The sequence below is a fragment of the Hyperolius riggenbachi genome, chromosome 7 (genome assembly GCF_040937935.1).
Source record: "Hyperolius riggenbachi isolate aHypRig1 chromosome 7, aHypRig1.pri, whole genome shotgun sequence".
NCBI lineage: Eukaryota > Metazoa > Chordata > Amphibia > Anura > Hyperoliidae > Hyperolius > Hyperolius riggenbachi.
In genome coordinates this window covers 313637629-313660920 of record NC_090652.1, presented here as the reverse complement: position 1 = coordinate 313660920, position 23292 = coordinate 313637629, and the positions used below count along the sequence as shown (strand labels likewise).

The window sequence follows — 23292 nt, the reverse complement described above, 5'->3', positions numbered from 1 at the left end:
GACCTTAATTGAGGCAAGTGAGGCCTGCAGTTCTTTAGATGTTGTCCTGGGGTCTTTTGCGGCCTCTCGGATGAGTTTTCTCTGCACTCTTGGGGTAATTTTGGTCGGCCAGCCACTCCTGAGAAGGTTCATCACTGTTCCATGTCTTTGCCATTTGTGGATAATGGATCGCACTGTAGTTCGCTGGAGTCCCAAAGCTTTAGAAATAGCTTTATAACCTTTACCAGACTGATAGATCTCAATTACAGTACTTTTGTTCTCATTTGTTCCTGAATTTCTTTGGATCTTGGCATGGTGTCTAGCTTTTGAGGTGCTTTTGGTCTACTTCTCTGTGTCAGATAGCTCCTATTTAAGTGATTTCTTGATTGAGACAGGTGTGGCAGTAATCAGGCCTGGGGGTGACTACAGAAATTGAACTTAGGTGTGATAAACCACAGTTAAGTTATTTTTTAACAAGGGGGGCAATCACTTTTTCACACAGGGCCATGTAGGTTTTGAGGTTTTTTTCCTCACTAAATAATAAAAACCATCATTTAAAACTGCATTTTGTGTTCAATTATGTTATCTTTGACTAATAGTTAAGGTGGCCATACACTGGTCGATGTGCCATTAGATCGACCAGCTGACAGATCCCTATCTGATCGAATCTGATCAGATAGGGATTGTATGGCTGCCTTTACTGCAAACAGATTGTGAATCGATTTCAGCCTGAAACCGATCACAATCTGTTCAGCTGCTCCTGCCGCCTGTCCCCCCCCCCCCCCCCCCCCGTATACATTACCTGAGGCTGGCTCCCGGGCGTCTTCTCCGCACTGCACCGCACCGCTGTTCTTGCTCCATCCCGGCGCTTCCTGTGTTACTCCGTGACCAGGAAGTTCAAATAGAGCGCCCTCTATTTCAACTTCCTGGTCACCGGAGTGACACAGGAAGTATAAGCGTACACTGGGACATGCGGAAATGCGGTGCAGCGAGGAGAAGAGGACCCCGGAGCCAGCTTCAGGTAATGTATACATGCTCGGATCGGGCCCGAATCGTACGCCGCAAGCGACGCGCTCCTACCGCCGGGCGATCGAGGGTAATTTCCCGCATGGCGCGATCGACGGACCGATCCAATTTCGGGAGGAAATCGGATCGGCGGGTGCGTTTAGCGTAAGCGATTGGCAGCAGATCCGATCCCAGGATCAGATCTGCTGTCGAAACGGCCGTGAATCGAGCCAGTGTATGGCCTGCTTTAATGGTTTTTGATGAGCAGAAACATTTAAGTGTGACAAACATGCAAAAGAATAAGAAATCAGGAAGGGGGCAAATAGTTTTTCACACCACTGTAAATATCAAGTATGTAAGTGGCTGACTCAGTCCTGACTCAGACAGGAAGTGACTACAGTGTGACCCTCCCTGACAAGATAAGATTTTCCTTTCCTGGTGCAACTTCGTGACTGCATAAAATTCCCTCCTATATGCCCTTCGGGGGGTAAATACAAAGGAGAATGGGGCCACAATACAACTTCCTGGTATATACGCTAAACTTCATCCTATCAGGGTTGTGGAGGCGGGACCACCTATATGTAATACTGCTATGAAGTTGCACCAGGAAAGAAAAATTTTGTTTAGGTGAGTATTAATTTTGCTATTTTTCAAATCTTTTGCCTCTGGTCGTTTTTCCAAAATCTGTAAATATGTCTAGATACCGCATTCAATTAACTTTTTCTCCTAAAGCCTCGTACACACGCCTGACTTAAAGGAAAACTGTAGTGAGAGGCATGTGGAAGCTGCCATATTTATTTCCTTTTAAGCAATACCAGTTACCTGGCTATCCTGCTGATCCTCTGCCTCTAATACTTTTAGCCATAGTCCCTGAACAAGCATGCAGCAGATCAGGTGCCCTGACTGAAGTGTGACTGGATTAGCTGCATGCTTGTTTCAGGTGTGTGGTTCAGACACTACTGCAGCCAAAGAGATCAGCAGGACTGCCAGGCAACTGGTATTTCTTAACAGGAAATAAATATGGCAGCCTCCATATTCTTCTCACTACAGTTGTCCTTTAAGTTGGCTGAGTCAGCCGATAATCACCACCTCAGCCGACAATCAGGCATGTGTGCGGCAGCTGGCGACCCACCACCCCCAAGCGATCCGCTGGACGGATGTACTCAATTCCTGTGCAGCCAATCACAGTGTTTGTGCCGCTCCTGTGCCGGCCGCATGACGTCATGCATGTGCCATTCATTGTGCCTCCGTTATCCCCCCGCCCCCTGCATAGCACCACAGCTCATCATCAGCTATTAGGTTTACACACTTGTGTGCAGCCCAGGCCAACGATATCGCCCATGGGGATCCGGTGTTGATCCCCGATGGGCGACATGCGTTGATAGTGTGCAGAAATCCTACGTTTTCTCCTAGGTGATATTTTTACCTTATCACCTAAAGGGAGGCTCCTATATTAATTTTCTTTTAAACAATACCAGTTACCTGGAAGTCCTGCTGATCGGTGGACCTTCGTTGTGCCATTGATGAACCCAAACGCACCTTGTCACCGTCAGACATTTGCTAATGACGGCGGTCTAGCGTGTGTACTTAGCTTTAGAGGATTGGGGCCCTTACTTACAAAATAACTATTTTTGATTTTTAGAACTTTTCTGTTTTTGTTTTGGTGGCTGCGTGCCGAAAGGGTATTTGTATACTGTATACAATGAAGAGAAAACGGGCCCCAGTTACAGCGAAGTAAGGCCTCCACTTTACTGCTTGTCAGGTTTCATGGGGATGAATTAAAGGTGTGATTAAAGAGGAACTCCAGTCTAAACAAACATACTGTCATTAAGTTGCATTAGTTATGTTAATTAAAATAGATAGGTAATATAATCTCTTACCCACCCTGTTTTAAAAGAACAGGCAAATGTTTGATTTCATGGGGGCAGCCATCTTTTTGGTTGAAAGGAAGTGACAGGGAGCATGAGGCACAGTTCCAACTGTCCTGTGCCCTGAGCACCTCTCCCAGTTGCTAGGCAACGCGAATAACAACATAGGAAATCCCAACATGCTTTGCACAGCTTTTTTTCTTCGATGGGTCGAGCTTAGGTAAAAATGCAGCTAAAAATGATGCTTTGGTAAGAAAAAGTTCTGATGCTGTGAAACTGTTAAAGAAACACCAGGCCTTTTCAGTTCTGCTGAGTAGATTTTTAGTCTGGAGGTTCACTTTAAGCATTACTTCCCTATGACTGGTGCCCGGAGTCTTCTCCTCTTTGTGTACAATATCTGGAGACATGGTCAGCTACACCGGCTACCCCCTGAGTCTGCCCGTCACAGCATCTTGTGCCAATCCTCTGTGCCTTCTTTGGCCTCAATTCACTAAGCTTTATCAAACACTTTATCGAACGTTTGATAATTTACTTCATGGGTAAAATCGAATTTTGAATTCACTAAGGTGTTTAGTGATATTTATCGAATGCTTTATCGATAAAACGTTCAATAAAACTAACACCTTAGTGAATTCAAAATTCAATTTTACCCATGAAGTAAATTATTTATCAAACGTTCGATAAACTGTTTGATAAAGCTTAGTGAATTGAGGCCTTTGTGGGTAATTTTATACACACAAGGTGAAAGCAGTGTGATGACACTCGAGATAAACTATCCTGATGCTACAATAGTTGGTGCTGCAAACTGCAAGGACCCGGAACTGCCAGAGACCATCTTACAAACACGAGGAGTCTATCTGGCCCGGTAATCAGGCTGTCAGCTGGATAGATAGACTGAGTCATCTGTTACACACATTTCTGACAGCACTCCTGCCTGACAAAGTGCTGACAGTCCACCAGCCGCCCAGAAACTGAGGAATACAACTCACTTCTGCACGCTGCTGTCCTTAACCCTTTCTAATCCTGTGTTTCACTCTGGCACTTTCATAGGAAAACATGGCCGCCACTAGGGAACCCATTGCCAGATCTAGGCGGACACACCATCAACTCCTTTAGGTCAAAGTGTTGTAATAAGGGTGCATATACACACCCAATTTTGATTGGCCCAAGACTGGCTAATTAAATTTTATCACCTCCATGTAGTATAAGAGTCAATAGATTTTGAATACTATGAACAGATTGTGTTGGTAAACTCATACTACATACAGTGGGATGCAAAAGTTTGGGCAACCTTGTTAATCAGCATGATTTTCCTGTATAAATCGTTGGTTGTTATGATAAAAAATGTCAGTTAAATATATCATATAAGAGACACACACAGTGATATTTGAGAAGTGAAATTAAGTTTATTGGATTTACAGAAAGTGTGCAATAACTGTTTAAACAAAATTAGACAGGTGCATAAATATGGGCACCACAATAAAGAAATGAAATCAATATTTAGTAGATCCTCCTTTTGCAGAAATTACAGCCTCTAAACGCTTCCTGTAGGTTCCAATGAGAGTCTGGATTCTGGTTGAAGGTATTTTGGACCATTCCTCTTTACAAAACATCTCTCGTCCATTCAGGTTTGATAGCTTCCGAGCATGGACAGCTCTCTCTAACTCACACCACAGATTTTCAATTATATTCAGGTCTGGGGACTGAGATGGCCATTCCAGAACGTTGTACTTGTTCCTCTGCATGAATGCCTTAGGGGATTTTGAGCAGTGTTTAGGGTCGTTGTCTTGTTGAAAGATCCAGCCCCAGCGCAGCTGCAGCTTTGTCACTGATTCCTGGACATTGGTCTCCAGAATCTGCTAATACTGAGTGGAATCCATGCGTCCCTCAACTTTGACAAGATTCCCAGTCCCTGCACTGGCCACACAGCCCCACAGCATGATGGAACCACCACCATATTTTACTGTAGGTAGCAGGTGTTTTTCTTGGAATGCTGTGTTCTTTTTCCTCCATGCATAACACCCCTTGCTATGCCTAAATAAGTTAATTTTAGTTTCATCAGTCCACAGCACCGTATTCCAAAATGAAGCTGGCTTGTCCAAATGTGCTTCAGCATACCTAGAGCGGCTCTGTTTGTACTGTGGGTGGAGAAAAGGCTTCCTCTGCATCACTCTTGCATACAGCATCTCCTTGTGTAAAGTGCGCCAGCTGGTTGAATGCTGCACAGTGACTCCATCTGCAGCAAGGTGATGTTGTAGGTCTTTGGTGTTGGTCTGTTGGTTGACTATGACTGTTATTACCATTCATCGCTTCTGTATATCTGAGATTTTTCTTGGTCTGCCACTTCGAGCCTTAACTTGAACTGAGCCTGTGGTCTTCCATTTCCTCAATATGTTTCTAACGGTGGAAACAGACAGCTGAAATCTCTGAGACCGCTTTCTGCATCCTTCCCCTAAACCATGATGGTGAACAATCTTTGTCTTCAGGTCATTTGAGAGTTGTTTTGAGACCCCCATGTTGCTACTCTTCAGAGAAAGTGAAAAGAGGAGGGAAACTTACAGTTGACCCCCTTAAATACTCTTTCTCATAACTGGATTCACCTGTGTACGTAGGTCAGGGGTCACTGGGCTTACCAAGCCAAATTTCCTGTCAAGTTTCCTGTCAAATGGCAGGCAGCCTATTGGGCCAATCAAAGTGCAGGGATAATGTCCTTAAAAGTGATTGGATCCACAGGGGCTCAGGGCAGGACGAGTGGAGCTCTCGTCATTGCCAATTAGCAGGCATAAGTTTGTAGCGCTGCTCGCTATGCTACTCTGATAAGGTGCGTTAACTCTGATATGGCATGTTAACTCTGATAAGGCATGTTATTTGTTACAGTGAATCAACCCCCATACTGTCTATCCCATACCGCCCAACATTCTGAGTTAATAAAGAGTGATACCTTTAGAAACACGCCCCCACTACACCCCTAGTTAGGCATACCATAAAGAATTGATAAGCAAAAGTCTTCATTTTATAATTCAAACCACACTGGTCCTTTCTATCATTACTACTTTTCCTTTATATCATCATTTGAATAGGAGAACTATATCATTTTGAAAGGCAATGGTAACATTTAGAGTTTTAATACATTTTTTCAGTAGAAAAATACATATATTTACACAGATCTGTACATCAGTCCTGAAAGAGGGACACATGAGGAAGAACTAGAGACAGAGGGATTTTGTTCCCAAAGAGGGACTGTCCCTCCAAAAGAGGGACAGTTGGGAGCTCTGCTATCCAGCTTTAGCCTCTGTCATCCTCTTCTTCTACTCTAGAATTTTCCAAGCATCAAGGATTTCTCCAAACAATCCGGTCTTCTCATTATGTGACTAAAATACTTGAGTTTTAATAGCAGTATAGACTGGTTAGATCTTGTAGCAGTCCAGGAAACGCTCAGTAGCAGTCTCCACTCCCACAATTCAAAAGCATGAATTTTTCTATGCATGACCTTATTTATAGTTCAACTTCACAGCCATATGTTTCTACTAGGAAGATCATAGCCTTAACTGCTTGCCGACCGCGTCACACCGATGGGCGTGGCTGTGGCGCCTAACGCTGATCGGCGTAAAGTCCTGGGGCAGCAGTTTGCAGGAGATCTCGCGCAGGCTGCGCGCGCATCTCCTGCTCGGGGGGCGGAGCTCCGCCCCGCCTTCAGTCTCCGAGCGGTGATGGCCAGCTATTTACATGTACAGCGCTGCGATCAGCAGCAGCGCTGTACTGTTCCCCAGCCCTGGGGCACATGTGAGAGATCGGCTCTCATAGGCAGAAGCCTATGAGAGCCGACCACCATTATTGGCTGGCCGGGGTGGTGGGAGGGATTAAAAAATAAATAAATAAATAAAATAGTTAAAAAAAAATACAAAAATATTAACATATTTAGAGAGCTCTGTTGGTGGGGGGAAAAAGGGGGGGGGGGAATCACTTGTGTGCTGTGTTGTGCGGCCCTGCAGTTTGGCCTTAAAGCTGCAGTGGCCAATTTTGATAAAAATAGCTTGGTCTTTAGCGGGATTAACCAATATGGTCCTCAAGTGGTTAAAGCGGAACTGTAAACTGTTATAAAACAAAGTGTTTCACTTACCTGGGGCTTCTGCCAGCCCCGTGCAGCCTTCCTGTCCTGCGCCAGTCCTCCGCCATCCTCCGTTCTCTCTCCACCAGATACTTTCGTTACCACTGACTTGTAAGTCGACGGCAACTGCGCCTGTGCGCCCCGAGCCATGCATCTCTCATTCCACGTTCCAGCCCACAATAGCGTCCTGCACTAAAACAACAAACAAAAAACTAGGCTGTATTCCTTTTCTTCTATTTCTGCCTGAAAGAGTTAATATTTAAGTATGTAAGTGACAGTTTCGCTCCAGTGGGGGACTTACTGTAGTCAGACTATAAGGTAACCCTCACTGATAAGGTATTACAGCCATAAAGCTTTTTCCTTGATGAAAACAGCTTATGAAGGAAGGTGATAGATAAAAAAGGTCAACAGTTCTTATATTTTAGCTTCTTGGACACTGAAAACCTGTGTCAGCATATGAGATAATACAGCATTAAACATACTTTTCTCAGCTGAGACACAAAAAATGAAACTGCAGGAATCTTAAAAAAAGTGATTTTTAGAAGTAGGACGATAGATACAATTGTTTATCTCATCATTTTCACCTCAGATTTCCTTTAATGACAGGGCAGCTATCCTTAGCAGACAGCCAGGTAGTCCTGGAACCTTCCTCCGCATTTCTGCTGCTTTGGCCACTCTGTCAAATCCTCCATAGACATTTATGGGAGCGGTGTTGAGTGGAAGCCCATTTTCCTCCCAGAATTCAGCATTGTAAATGGGCCCAAGAACATGAAATCTACCAAGCTCAGCAGCTGAGATCAGTCACATGACTGACGCAGCTCTCAACAAAATGAAAGCCCATGTCTTGATTTTTTTTAGCACTCACCTCCTTTATTCCCTTCCACTTTGGGCTGACGTGACCCCACCATCTGGCCACAGGATTCATGGAGCAGGAGCTCCTCTGATTACCCCATCTAGATTCCTCCTGTGCGCTATCCCGGGAACCCCTATATCACTCTCATGTCGCTGGACCCCTGCCCCACCGCTTGCCACAAACATGAGCATGAGACCAGGGTTGTAGTACTAGCCCTCGCGACCCATGGGACCTGAGGGGCTGAGGGGGGTCTGGTCCTGGTTGTGGCTAACCAACAAATCCTGGATTTGATGGCACAAGTGGACCGTTTTTACACATTTTATCCCCATTACTGTGTTCTGCTGCCTGTGCTGATAGTGTGGGTTTGATTTGTAAGCCGGAGGTCCCCTTTAAGTAAATCCCCTGCATGAGATGACACTGACAATCCAATCAGTGGCACTCCTCCTATGGCCCAGCAAGTGTGGTAAACCCTTGCCAAGATGATGGCGCTCATTAATAATGATAATAATCTAATAGCAGATAAACTTGCAGGGTGATAATGTGCCCCCCTGGGGAAGGACAGCGACTCGGGGGTCCAGCCCCACATTAGCTGGGGGATGGGCTGGCGCTGGTCTGTGTGCTGCACTCAGCAGATGACGTCTGATCACCTTCTGCCTCCCCCCTCCTGTGCGCTTTACAGACATGTCTATTCCGGATATCTGAGGCTCTCTCCAGCCACAGTGACCATAGTAACCCCATAACTACATACGGTTGTTACGGAAACCCTGCCAGCTTTCCATGTTTGCAGTATAGCGAATAATAGAGGCAAAGCCTGATGCATAGGAACACCTATTATCTCCTAATGGTGTGCTGCATATTTACAGTTCAGCATTATTGTGTTACACGCTGATAGAATGAAGGCACCAAATGTTCTGCACAGGTGAGGCACGCAGGACAGGTCACCGAAGTGTCACCTCCGCACAGAGGGACAATGCCAGAGCTGGAGGTCATCAGAGCTAAACATATCACCAAGCCACATGCTGTAGCCTTTAATAGGGGATTGTGGGTAGAAAGTTCTACGCCATGCTTAAAGGATACCTGAGGGGGAGGAGGTTGCCAACCATGAGGGACAAGAACCCCGACGTACCCGGAAGAGGAGTCCGGTGGGCAGCGGAGAGGTAATGTACAGGGGCACAGGGAGTACATTTACACTAGGAAAGACAGGCCTGGGGGTTTCTGCTGTGTTCGTGATTTTCGCACGACATTACCGCCGCGCACCAGATCCAGCATGTCCGATTGATACATTTGACAAACATTGGCATGAAATTGGTTGAATCGTTGATTAGGAATGCTTTTGGTGGCATCCATTTTCATCTGATTCAATGGTAATTATTGAATCGGATGGCCAAAAGTGGTAAATGTATGGGCACCTTAATTTTTGTCTCTCAGGCAGAACACTCCCTGCCTTGTTATTATGGCTCGGAGCGTTGTGTGCGCGGAGCTGTCACTAGAGACACAGAGACTTCAAGGGGCTGGAGGAAGCCCCAGGTAAGTAGATCAGCATTTATTGTTTTTTGCTTGTATATCCTTTAAAATGGCTGGCAGCAGATCGATGGCCCATAGAGTTATTATTATTATTATTTAGTATTTATATAGCGCCGACATATTACGCAGCGCTGCACAGTGTATATATATATCTTGTCGCTAACTGTCCCTCAAAGGAGCTCACAATCTAGTCCCTACCATTGCCATATGGCTATATTATGTAGTGTATGTATTGTAGTCTAGGGCCAATTTTAGGGGGAGCCAATTAACTTATCCGTATGTTTTTGGAATGTGGGAGGAAACCGGAGTGCCCGGAGGAAACCCACGCAGACACGGAGAGAACATACAAACTCTTTGCAGATAGTGCCCTGGCTGGGATTCGAACCAGGGACCCAGCGCTGCAAGGCGAGAGAGCTAACCACTACGCCACCGTGCTGCCCATTGCATTGGATTGCGTTGCATTGGATCTAATGGTCCAATAATGCATTTAGATAGATTTGGAATAGATTTCCAATTTCTGATGGTCGAAACTGCTGCAAATCTATCAGTGTATGGCCACCTTTAGAAGATAAAGTGACTTAAATAAAGGTGGCCATACACTTATAGATTTACAGCAGATTTGACCATCAGATAGATTTCTGCCAGATGCCGGTCAAGTCTAGTCCGACAGGAATCTATCTGTTGTGTGCCACACACTAGGAACAGATTTCCAATAGATTTCAGAATGAAATCTATTGGAAATCTATTGAAAATCGATCTAAATGCATTACTGCACCATTAGATCCAATGTAACTCTATTTGCCATGGATCTGCTGCCAGCAGCAGATTGACCTAGATCTTCCATCCTGTCAGATAGATCGAATCGATCAAAGGCTGAAATCAACCAGTGTAAAGGCCCCTTAAAGAGAACCCGAGGTAGGGTTCTGACAATGAATGAAATCCGCATACAGAGGCTGGGTCTGCCTATACAGCCCAGCCTCTGTTGCTATCCAGATCCCCCCTAAGCCCCCCCTGCGCTCTGCAATCACCCATAAATCACAGCCGCACTGCCGACACGCAGTGTGTCACAGCGGACTGTGTTTACCTCTGTACTGTCAGTCTGCCGCTTACCCCGCCTCCTGCATAGCTCCGGTCCCGCTGATTGGAGGGAAGGGACGCGGGCAGGGACCGGAGCTATGCAGGAGGCGGGGGGAGCGCCGAGACTGACAGTACTAAGGTAAACACAGCCCGCACAGCGCGGCTGTGATTTATGGGTGATCGCAGAGCGCAGGGGGGGCTTAGGAGGGATCTGGATAGCAACAGAGGCTGGGCTGTATAGGCAGACCCAGCCTCTGTATGCGGATTTCATTGTCAGAACCCCACCTCGGGGTCTCTTTAAGGGCCACTTTGCCTGTACTGTGTCTCATAGATTCTCAACTACGTATGGCCAAATCCACCATTAGATACGGTAGATCCCTCTCTGATTGATCTGATGAGAGAGAGCTTTATTGGCTGCCCACACACTGCACACCGATTTCCAAAAGATTTCAGCATGAAACCTATTAGATATCGTCCTGCCGCCAACTGTAAGTCAACCCCCCATCCCCGTGTCCAGTGGTTTAGGATACCAGGGCTGAGCTCAGTTGGAAAAAACGTTCCCCTCCTTTGCTATCTAAATGCCCCATGGCAGCCTCTTCCGGGTCAGCCAGTCGAGCATTAGTGCGCAGGCACTGGCCTGTCTGTGCACGTCCTACATTGGGTGCCTGCGGCCAGGAGCACAATCATATCTTTTAAAGGGAACCAGAGACGAAGACTGCCTAAAAAGAAGCCCCAGGTATGTATAAATCTCTTATGTTCTTGTCTCTGGTTCTCTTTAAAGTCTCACCTTTCCACCGAGAGTGCCGGTACCATGTGACTTGATGGGTGTAGGGAAGTCACACATGCACCTGTCCAGTGTCACGTCCAGCAGGTGCTCGCGGTGATGGCGGTCACCGGAGGAGGCCAGGAGTCTCGCCAGCCGAGAGGTGAAACTGTACACTGCACATGGGCGTGGAGATGGGGGGGAGGGGGTGACACTTCTATACTTGGGGGGACGTCAGTTGTCTCCATATTGAAGGGCGCACCCAATGAAGCCTTTGCAACCAAAATTCCCGATCGAATTTGATTGATTTCATCCAGAAATGGATCAAAAGATCAGTCAAGTGGCCATATTGTGGCTCCCATCCTTTTCCCTACTGTCTTATTGAATTGGAAGGTCAATCGGACTGCAATATTGAGTATTGTATGAGCACCTTAAAGTGTACTAGAGATGAAGGGGCATAACATACATACCTAGGGCTTCCTCTGGGCCCCCTCCGCGCAGATCGCTCCCTCGCTGTGGTCCAAAGCCTTCTGGATCATCCAATATCAGTCCCGTTCTCCCCGGCCAGTAGGCGCAGGGGCAGTGCGGCCATCTCGCTCCCGGGGCTGGAAATGTTCTGCACCTGCGCTGTAGTACTGCACAGGTGCAGAGCGCTCCCGTCGATGGGAGTGGGGCGGGCACGTGCAGCCGGGCCGCGCATGCGCATTGCACCCCGACTGGCCGAGGAGAACGGGACTGATACCGGACGATCCAGAAGGCTTTAGACCGCAGCGAGGGAGTGATCTGCACGGAGGGGGCTGGAGGAAGCCCCAGGTATATATAAATCATTTATGCTCCTTCGTCTCTGGTACACTTTAAGTGAGAGGAAGAGGTCCCTGTCTCCCCCTACAGTCCTGGCTGAAATGTGAAGTTCTCTGTAACGGCTCACCTGTGCCTGGCGGGTTCAGCAGAGTTCATCAGACACATGCAGAGGCACTGGTCTGGCTATAAGGGGAGGAAAGAAGGAAGTAATGACTAACTCAGGCAGATGGAATGCTAACACTGCCACATGTATGAAGCACAGCGCTTTACATACAGCAATCATTTCTGCAGAAAAGTCATGCTCTTGCCTAGAGATACACTTTAAAGTAATCCTGAGATTAATGACAAACTTGGATTTTACTTACCTGGGGCTTCTTCCAGCCCAGTCTCCAGACCTGAACCCTACTTAGCATCTGCGGGGCATCCTCAAACAGATTGTGGAGGAGCGCCAGGTCTGTAAAGGCCCATACACGCGACACAATTTTCCTGGCGATTTTACCGATGATATTATCAGTGACTAGTGATCATTTCTGTGATCTCACGAACTGGGTACAGGCACACTATCACGTGAATGACGCTTAGCGTCGCGCGGCGATAACGACCATCATGGCAGATAGGATCTTTAAGATTCCTGACAACGTGCAAAGTACCACGATCACTTGACTTCCGGGTTGGCGCCCATCACATGATGTCGCACATTCCTGCTGCCCGGCAGATGGATCATGGAGCGCTCGTCATTTCGACTGTTATACAAGCTGCACACTGACTGCTTTACATTGTATCACAGTGTCACATCTGCAGTGCTGTCCCATGAGAAGATATCATACAATATTACACTGTTATACAAGCTGTACACTGACTGCTTTACATTGTGTCACATCTGCAGTGCTGTCCCATGAGAAGATATTATACAATATTACATTGTTATACAAGCTATACACTGACTGCTTTACATTGTATCACAGTGTCACATCTGCAGTGCTGTCCCATGAGAAGACATCATACAATATTTACACTGTTATACCAGCTGTACACTGACTGCTTTACATTGTATCACAGCGTCACATCTGCACTGCTGCCCCATGAGAAGATATCATACAATATTTGCACTGCTACACAAGCTGCACACTGACTGCTTTACACTGTATCACAGTGTCACATCTGCAGTGCTGTCCCATGAGAAGATATTATACAATATTTACACTGTTATACCAGCTGTACACTGACTGCTTTACATTGTATCACAGCATCACATCTGCAGTGCTGTCCCATGAGAAAATATCATACAATATTTAGACTGTTATACAAGCTGCACAATGACTGCTTTACATTTTATCACAGTGTCACATCTGCAGTGCTGTCCCATGAGAAGGTATCATACAATATTACACTGTTATACAAGCTGTACACTGACTGCTTTACATTGTATCACAGTGTCACATCTGCAGTGCTGCCCCATGAGAAGGTATCATACAATATTACACTGTTATACAAGCTGTACACTGACTGCTTTACATTGTATCACAGCGTCACATCTGCAGTGCTGTCCCATGAGAAGATATCATACAATATTTACACTGTTATACAAGCTGTACACTGACTGCTTTACATTGTGTCACATCTGCAGTGCTGTCCCATGAGAAGATATTATACAATATTACACTGTTATACAAGCTATACACTGACTGCTTTACATTGTATCACAGTGTCACATCTGCAGTGCTGTCCCATGAGAAGACATCATACAATATTTACACTGTTATACCAGCTGTACACTGACTGCTTTACATTGTATCACAGTGTCACATCTGCAGTGCTGCCCCATGAGAAGATATCATACAATATTTACACTGCTACACAAGCTGCACACTGACTGCTTTACACTGTATCACAGTGTCACATCTGCAGTGCTGTCCCATGAGAAGATATTATACAATATTTACACTGTTATACCAGCTGTACACTGACTGCTTTACATTGTATCACAGCATCACATCTGCAGTGCTGTCCCATGAGAAGATATCATACAATATTTAGACTGTTATACAAGCTACACACTGATTGCTTTACATTGTGTCACAGTGTCACAGCTGCAGTGCTGTCCCATGAGAAGATATCATACAATATTACACTGTTATACAAGCTGTACACTGACTGCTTTACATTGTATCACAGTGTCACATCTGCAGTGCTGTCCCATGATAAGATATTATACAATATTACACTGTTATACAAGCTATACACTGACTGCTTTACATTGTATCACAGTGTCACATCTGCAGTGCTGTCCCATGAGAAGACACATACAATATTACACTTTTATACAAGCTGTACACTGACTGCTTTACATTGTGTCACAGCGTCACATCTGCAGTGCTGTCCCATGAGAAGATATCACACAATATTTACACTGTTATACAAGCTATACACTGACTGCTTTACATTGTATCACAGTGTCACATCTGCAGTGCTGTCCCATGAGAAGATATCATACAATATTTACACTGTTATACCAGCTGTACACTGACTGCTTTACATTGTATCACAGTGTCACATCTGCAGTGCTGCCCCATGAGAAGATATCATACAATATTTACACTGCTACACAAGCTGCACACTGACTGCTTTACACTGTATCACAGTGTCACATCTGCAGTGCTGTCCCATGAGAAGATATCATACAATATTTACACTGTTATACCAGCTGTACACTGACTGCTTTACATTGTATCACAGTGTCACATCTGCAGTGCTGCCCCATGAGAAGGTATCATACAATATTACACTGTTATACAAGCTGTACACTGACTGCTTTACATTGTATTCACAGCGTCACATCTGCAGTGCTGTCCCATGAGAAGATATCATACAATATTCACACTGTTATACAAGCTGTACACTGACTGCTTTACATTGTGTAACATCTGCAGTGCTGTCCCATGAGAAGATATTATACAATATTACACTGTTATACAAGCTATACACTGACTGCTTTACATTGTATCACAGCGTCACATCTGCAGTGCTGTCCCATGAGAAGACATCATACAATATTTACACTGTTATACCAGCTGTACACTGACTGCTTTACATTGTATCACAGTGTCACATCTGCAGTGCTGCCCCATGAGAAGATATCATACAATATTTACACTGCTACACAAGCTGCACACTGACTGCTTTACACTGTATCACAGTGTCACATCTGCAGTGCTGTCCCATGAGAAGATATTATACAATATTTACACTGTTATACCAGCTGTACACTGACTGCTTTACATTGTATCACAGCATCACATCTGCAGTGCTGTCCCATGAGAAGATATCATACAATATTTAGACTGTTATACAAGCTACACACTGATTGCTTTACATTGTGTCACAGTGTCACAGCTGCAGTGCTGTCCCATGAGAAGATATCATACAATATTACACTGTTATACAAGCTGTACACTGACTGCTTTACATTGTATCACAGTGTCACATCTGCAGTGCTGTCCCATGATAAGATATTATACAATATTACACTGTTATACAAGCTATACACTGACTGCTTTACATTGTATCACAGTGTCACATCTGCAGTGCTGTCCCATGAGAAGACATCATACAATATTACACTGTTATACAAGCTATACACTGACTGCTTTACATTGTATCACAGTGTCACATCTGCAGTGCTGTCCCATGAGAAGATATCATACAATATTTACACTGTTATACCAGCTGTACACTGACTGCTTTACATTGTATCACAGTGTCACATCTGCAGTGCTGCCCCATGAGAAGATATCATACAATATTTACACTGCTACACAAGCTGCACACTGACTGCTTTACACTGTATCACAGTGTCACATCAGCAGTGCTGTCCCATGAGAAGATATCATACAATATTTACACTGTTATACCAGCTGTACACTGACTGCTTTACATTGTATCACAGCGTCACATCTGCAGTGCTGTCCCATGAGAAGATATCATACAATATTTAGACTGTTATACAAGCTACACACTGATTGCTTTACATTGTGTCACAGTGTCACAGCTGCAGTGCTGTCCCATGAGAAGATATCATACAATATTACACTGTTATACAAGCTGTACACTGACTGCTTTACATTGTATCACAGCGTCACATCTGCAGTGCTGTCCCATGAGAATATATCATACAATATTTACACTGTTATACAAGCTGTACACTGACTGCTTTACATTGTATCACAGCATCACATCTGCAGTGCTGTCCCATGAGAAGATATCATACAATATTACACTGTTATACCAGCTGTACACTGACTGCTTTACACTGTATCACAGTGTCATGTCTGCAGTGTTGTCCCATGAGAAGATATCATACAATATTTACACTGTTATACAAGCTGTACACTGACTGCTTTACATTGTATCAGTGTCACACCTGCAGTGCTGTCCCATGAGAAGATATCATACAATATTTACACTGTTATACAAGCTGTACACTGACTGCTTTACATTGTATCACAGTGTCACATCTGCAGTGCTGTCCCATGAGAAGATATCATACAATATTTACACTGTTATACAAGCTGTACACTGACTGCTTTACATTGTACCACAGCATCACATCTGCAGTGCTGTCCCATGAGAAGATATTATACAATATTTACACTGTTATACAAGCTGTACCCTGACTGATTTACATTGTATCACAGTGTCACACCTGCAGTGCTGTCCCATGAGAAGATATCATACAATATTTACACTGTTATACAAGCTGTACACTGACTGCTTTACATTTTGTCACAGCGTCACATCTGCAGTGTTGTCCCATGAGAAGATATCATACAATATATACCCTGTTATACAAGCTGCACACTGTCTGCTTTACATTGTGTCACAGTGTCACATCTGCAGTGTTGTCCCATGAGAAAATATCATACAAGCTGTACACTGACTTCTTTACATTGTATCACATCTGCAGTGCTGTCCCATAAGATATCATACAATATTTACACTGTTATACAAGCGCTGCACACTGACTGCTTTACATTGTATCACAGTGTCACATCTGCAGTGCTGTCCCATAAGAAGATATCATACAATATTACACTGTTATACAAGGTGTACACTGACTGCTGTACATTGTATCACAGCGTCACATCTGCAGTGCCGTCCCATGAGAAGATATCATACAATATGTACACTGTTATACAAGCTGTACACTGACTGCTTTACATTGTATCACAGTGTCACATCTGCAGTGCAGTCACATGAGAAGATATCATACAATATTACACTGTTATACAAGCTGTACACTGACTGCTGTACATTGTATCACAGCGTCACATCTGCAGTGCCGTCCCATGAGAAGATATCATACAATATGTACACTGTTATACAAGCTGTACACTGACTGCTTTACATTGTATCACAGTGTCACATCAGCAGTGCTGTCCCATGAGAAGATATCATACAATATTTACACTGTTATACAAGCTGTACACTGACTGCTTTACATTGTATCACAGTGTCACATCTACAGTGCTGTCCCATGAGAAGATATCATACAATATTACACTGTTATACAAGCTGTACACTGACTGCTTTACATTGTATCACAGTGTCACATCTGCAGTGCTGTCCCATAAGAAGATATCATACAATATTACACTGTTATACAAGCTGTACACTGACTGCTGTACATTGTATCACAGCGTCACATCTGCAGTGCTGTCCCATGAGAAGATATCATACAATATTTACACTGTGATACAAGCTGTACACTGACTGCTTTACATTGTATCACAGTGTCACATCTGCAGTGCTGTCCCATAAGAAGATATCATACAATATTACACTGTTATACAAGCTGTACACTGACTGCTGTACATTGTATCACAGCGTCACATCTGCAGTGCTGTCCCATGAGAAGATATCATACAATATTTACACTGTGATACAAGCTGTACACTGACTGCTTTACATTGTATCACAGCGTCACATCTGCAGTGCTGTCCCATGAGAAGATATCATACAATATTTACACTGTTGTACAGTATACACAAAATATCACTCACTGGAGCTCCTCCTAAGTGTGGTAACCCTGACCTACCTGCATCAGAGGAGAACCTCCATCCACATCTGGTATGGGAACTTCAAGTTCACCCTCAATAAAGCCTTCAAAAAATCAAACAAAACTCCAGATAAACTATTTAAAACATAAAAACATATTCTACAACTCATATACTAAAACAAATGCAACTGTAACCAATTTCTCCACATTATCTGGTATCACATTCCCAGCATTTTCCCGGTGGTCAAACCATGATTCAAAAATGCTGACATTTGACTTTCCAGGCTAAAATTAAACCACCATTTAGATGGAGATGAAAGGAGTCATTGGTGATCAGCCCAGAGCATAAAACAAAATTATTACAGGAGGACCAGAGCTTTTTCTTCTAACAAATACAGGGCCCTGCAAAAGTATACACCCCCAGGCTTTGTATCTATTTTGTTACATTCCAACCTGTAATTATAAAGTTTCTTAATCGTATTTTATGTAACGGGTATCTAAACAAAGTACTCTAAGTTGGTGAAGTGAAACAAGAAAAAATGTATATAAAAACAAATAATAAAAAAAATACTAAAAACTGGTATGTGCATATGTACAGTGAAACCCTTTGCAGTGAAACCCTTAGAAAGTCTTTGTGGAACCAATTATCTTCAAAAGTCACATACTGTGTGCAATCTAAGTGTCACGTGATCTGTCAGCATAAACACATCTTTTCAGAAACGCCCCAGATGCTTTCACACCACTAAACAAGAGGCATTACACCATGAAGACTAAGGAGCTCTCCAAACACCACTTAGACTAGGTTCACACTTGATCCGGAAACGTATCCGTGGCTCCGTTTTTCATACCTGATAAAAACCGGAGCCACGGATAGCAATGTTAACAAAGCAGCCTTTTACACTAAGTTTCAAAATGGATCTGTCTGCGTTCAGGGGGATCCATTTTGAAAAACTGAACGGAAGGTCCGGATTTGCTGCATTTTCCCAAACCGCACATGGATCCAGATACACGGAGGGGTAGTGGCAGGCAATAGAAAAACGGATCCATTTCTGTGTCACAGCCTGTGGGTGAGGAGGGGGCCGCAATGCTAGAGGGGGAGCAGCCAGGACGGGGGTGGCAGCGGCGTCCCCCCTTCCCTCACCTGGGTCCTCCCATCCCCGCTCCCCCTCCAGCTATTTCTGCAAAAACTTGTTAAAATGTAATGTCCACAGCGAGCGGGGAAGCGCTTACCTTCTCTCTACTTCCTCCGCTCGCCGCGTCACTTCCTGCATTGCCACCCTCCGAACTATAGAGGGCGACATTGCAGGAAGTCTAGCAGCGAGCAGTGGAACGCAAAGAGAGAAGGTAAGTGTCCCCGCTCGCTTTTTTTTTGCGCAAGTAGCTGGAGGGGAGCGGAGACAGAGGACCCAGGTGAGGAGGGGGACCCCCCTCCCCGCTGCCCCCCCCCCTCCTGGCTGCTTCTACCTCCAGTTCGGCGCCCCCCCCCCCCCCCCCCCACGGACTGGAAACTTATGCTCCAAACATATGTAAAACTTAAAAACGGAGGGAGGGGGGAACCCAAACTGGATCCGTTTCAAACGGATCCGATCTGTAGACGGACCAGTGTGGACCTAGCCTAAGCAAGAGGCATCACATCATGAAGACCAAGATTGAGGAGCCTACATGTGAGCCTGGGGTCCCTTCTCTGTCTCTCTCCTGCCACCCATCTTGTGAGTATTGCAGTTGTATGCCAGCTTGTGTATCTTGGTGCATCTTTGCACGATTTTACATTGTATTGACACTAGTGTTGGGCGAACACCTGGATGTTCGGGTTCGGGCCGAACAGGCCGAACATGGGCCAGATGTTCGGCCCGAACCCCGAACTCAATGGAAGTCAATGGGACCCCCGAACATGCTGCAATACGGCCCCCCTATGGGGTCGCAGGCATAAGGGGGGAGCATGTCCCGATCATGGGGGCGGGTCGGAAATTCCCCCCACCCCCTCCACTAGTGCTCCCCCCTCTGCCCGCTTCCCCATAAAAAAAGTTTTCTGAAAGTTAATAGTACCGGTGGCTGGCTGCAGTGGCTGGCTGGCAGTGGTGTGAGTGAGGAGGAGGAGTCCGACTAGGACGCGTTGAGGCCGGGCAGCGGGCGGTTCAGCGGTAGTACCCTTGTGGTACTTCCGTCCTTTCTCTGACCTCACGTCCTCTACGTGATGACGCATACGAGGGTACTGTTCGCCCAACACTAATTGACTCTCTTTGATCTCATCCTTGCTGACATTTCACTCCAATTGTGAATTGTTTTGCTTACACCCCGTTGCACATTGTCACTTTATACGTTCATTACCTCATTGCTATTTTTGCACTGCATATTATTATTATTACTTATTATTATATTCTTAATATCTATTGTCATATTTATTGCATCAACGCTTTACAACCTTTGTTTTTTACCTTGTTGGCCAATTTGAGAGATTCTGTCTGTAATTATTATTTATTGATTATGCACTGCAGTATTATTTCATTGATGAATTTCCAGTGCTAGTGTGTATATATTGGTTGTATTCCATTCGGGACCACAGACCCATGCTGTTGTTGTTTTTACATGTTTTTATTTACTGTTTGATGGTTAATAAGGATGAATTTATATTTGATCCCTCGCATATCTGTCCAGAGTGGTGCTTGTAAGGCTGTTTTTTCTTTCCTTGTTGATTATCTCAGCTTTAGCCTGTAGCACGCCTAGGACTACGGGAATTAGCTTATAATATTGTTAGTGGTGCTTGTTCCTTCCCTCTATGTACCAAGATTGAGGAGCTGTCCAGACAGCTCAGGGACAAAGTTGTTGAGAAGTACAAGTCAAGGTTATATTATAAAAAAAAATATCCAAAGATTTGAATATCCCCGGAGCAGCATCAGATCCATTGTCTTTAAAGGATTAGCGACAATGCCAAGGATGGGCCACCCTCCAAAACTCACAGACTGGGCATAAAGGGCATTAATCAGAGAGGCAGCCCATACTACAAAGGTAACCTTGCAGGTATTGCAGAGTTCCACACCAGAGACTGGAGTATATCTGTCCATAGGACCACAATAAGCCGTACACTCCATAGAGCTGGGAAAGGATTGACAGCGCTCTTAATCAGGCTACAACTGAAATGAAACCAACAGAGGCATGCAGCGCCCCCCAGGGACTTAAAGAGACTCTGAAGCGAGAATAAATCTCGCTTCAGAGCTCATAAATAGCAGGGGCACGTGTGCCCCTGCTAAAACGCCGCTATCCCGCGGCTAAACGGGGGTCCCTTCACCCCCAACCCACCCCCTCCAAAAGTGTGTCGTGAAAAGGTCGCTGGCTGTCTCTTCCTGGAGGCAGGGCTAACGGCTGCAGCCCTGCCTCCAGTCGCGTCTGTCAGCGGCGCATCGCCGCCTCTCCCCCGCCCCTCTCAGTGAAGGAAGACTGAGAGGGGCGGGGGAGAGGCGGAGATACGCGCTGACAGACGCGCGTGGGGCAGGGCTGCGGCGGTTAGCCCTGCCCCAACCAGGAAGCGCTCCCCCGGTGTATCGAGGGGGATTTGGGGGTGAAGGGACCCCCGTTAAGCCGCGCTATAGCGGCGTTTTAGCAGGGGCACACATGCCCCTGCTATTTATGAGGTCTGAAGCGAGATTTATTCTCGCTTCAGACTCTCTTTAAATTACACACCTTAAATACAAATCAGGTGCAAAACTATGCACTAACCTCTAATCTAAATAAACTGAATGGAAACTGATACACTCGGATGCAGCTAGCCATAAGTAGATTTACATTTTTGTACAACAGAAGATATTGGCAGTGCTTCCAAATACAGGCTGCACCCGAGTTGACCAGCTGCATAGATATGCAGAGCTCACACACGGGCAGATTACACAATGTGCATTCAAAACAGATGCAGTAAAGGAGCACATTGGCTTCCAGGACAGCCTGCGCACAGATTGTTCAATACTAGACTCTTCCACAATGATGACATGCCCCTTTGGGAAGAGTAGACACATCATCGTCGTGGAAGGTCTCTTCCGAGAGGGCACGTCATCATCATGAAAGGTTTCTTCCGAGAGGGCACGTCATCATCGTGGAAGAGTCTAGTATTGAACAATCTGTGCATAGGCTGTCCTTAAAGCCAACATCCTCCTTTACTGATTCTGTTTTGAATGGAAGTTGTGTGGGCTCTGCCCATCTATGCAGCTGGTAAAGTCGAGTGCAGCCTCTCCATAGAGCTGGACTTGATGGACCTATAGTGATTAAGATGTATATAGATAATGACACTGCCAAATAAATAATAATATCACATTCATGAGTATGTTTCCTGTTTGAACCTGCAGTCCTTTAGTGACCTATGCCGGGTAGGAGGAAGACGATTTTTGTACGATTTTTCTACAGTTTTCCTCCGTCCCTCCGTTCCATCCACTGAAGTCGGCAGTGCTAAGCTCCAGGATCATAACGATCCTGTGTGAGCCTTGCGCAAGCGCAGTGGCGGTTTTCCTTCTGACTTGAAGCCCGATCGGATCCGCTCAACTGAGCAGGCGCAGACACAATGCGTGGATCCGATCAGCTGACGGCGCTGGAACGGAGGAGGACGGGGGAGGCCGCATTAGGATCCAGAGGCTTCCGTGCCCCAGGACCCCCCAGGGGCACTTTTTTCTTACAGATTCTCTTTAAGCAATGATTTAGTGAATATACAGTATGGATGAAACTATGCACCTTTGTACAGGATACTCATTGAGGCTATGTGCGTCGCCCACACTGTCCTGGGCTGGTTGTTTAAACATTGTAAAAATGGTAGCCCTTCCTCAATTGATTTATTATTTCAGAACACTCCCTACCCCTATAAAAAAGCTGATCTAGCTCTGCTCCAAAGAGACATTATTATGCTCATAGGTGTTCAAATGGAATAACAAGAGGGCAAGAATCAGCAGGAGGGTGACGTCCTGGCATAGACAGACTAGGCGGACCATCGGTGACGACTTTGTATTATTGTGCTTCACCGCTGTCTCAAACTGATGCCGAGTCTCACACCTCCAAATGGGTGGATCTACATAACCAGCCACCGGAGCCGTACGTCGGGACTCTTTGATGTGGTTACATGTGACCAGTCTCACCAACATTACACAAATTACAAAACTGTCTCCCATAGTCTATGGTCATAACTTGGAGGAAGATTCACCCTATAATCATTCTCTTCACAGACAATCAAAATTTTCCACAACCCTAAAGAAAGGCTAGAGCCTAGACCAGAGCAGTCCAACT

At 45.2% G+C, this 23292-nt stretch overlaps 1 long non-coding RNA gene across 3 annotated transcripts in view; it reads right to left on the bottom strand.

Moving 5' to 3' along the window:
• Positions 1 to 23292, bottom strand: part of LOC137525916 (uncharacterized) — a 46508-nt gene that overhangs the window by 10844 nt on the left and 12372 nt on the right. For 2 of the 3 annotated variants that reach the window (XR_011023062.1, XR_011023063.1), the window contains exon 2: positions 18073 to 18137. This is a non-coding gene — a long non-coding RNA (uncharacterized lncRNA). Of the gene's footprint in view, positions 1 to 6972; positions 7153 to 18072; positions 18138 to 23292 lie in introns of all 3 variants that reach the window. The other variant, XR_011023064.1, reaches the window with a different exon arrangement.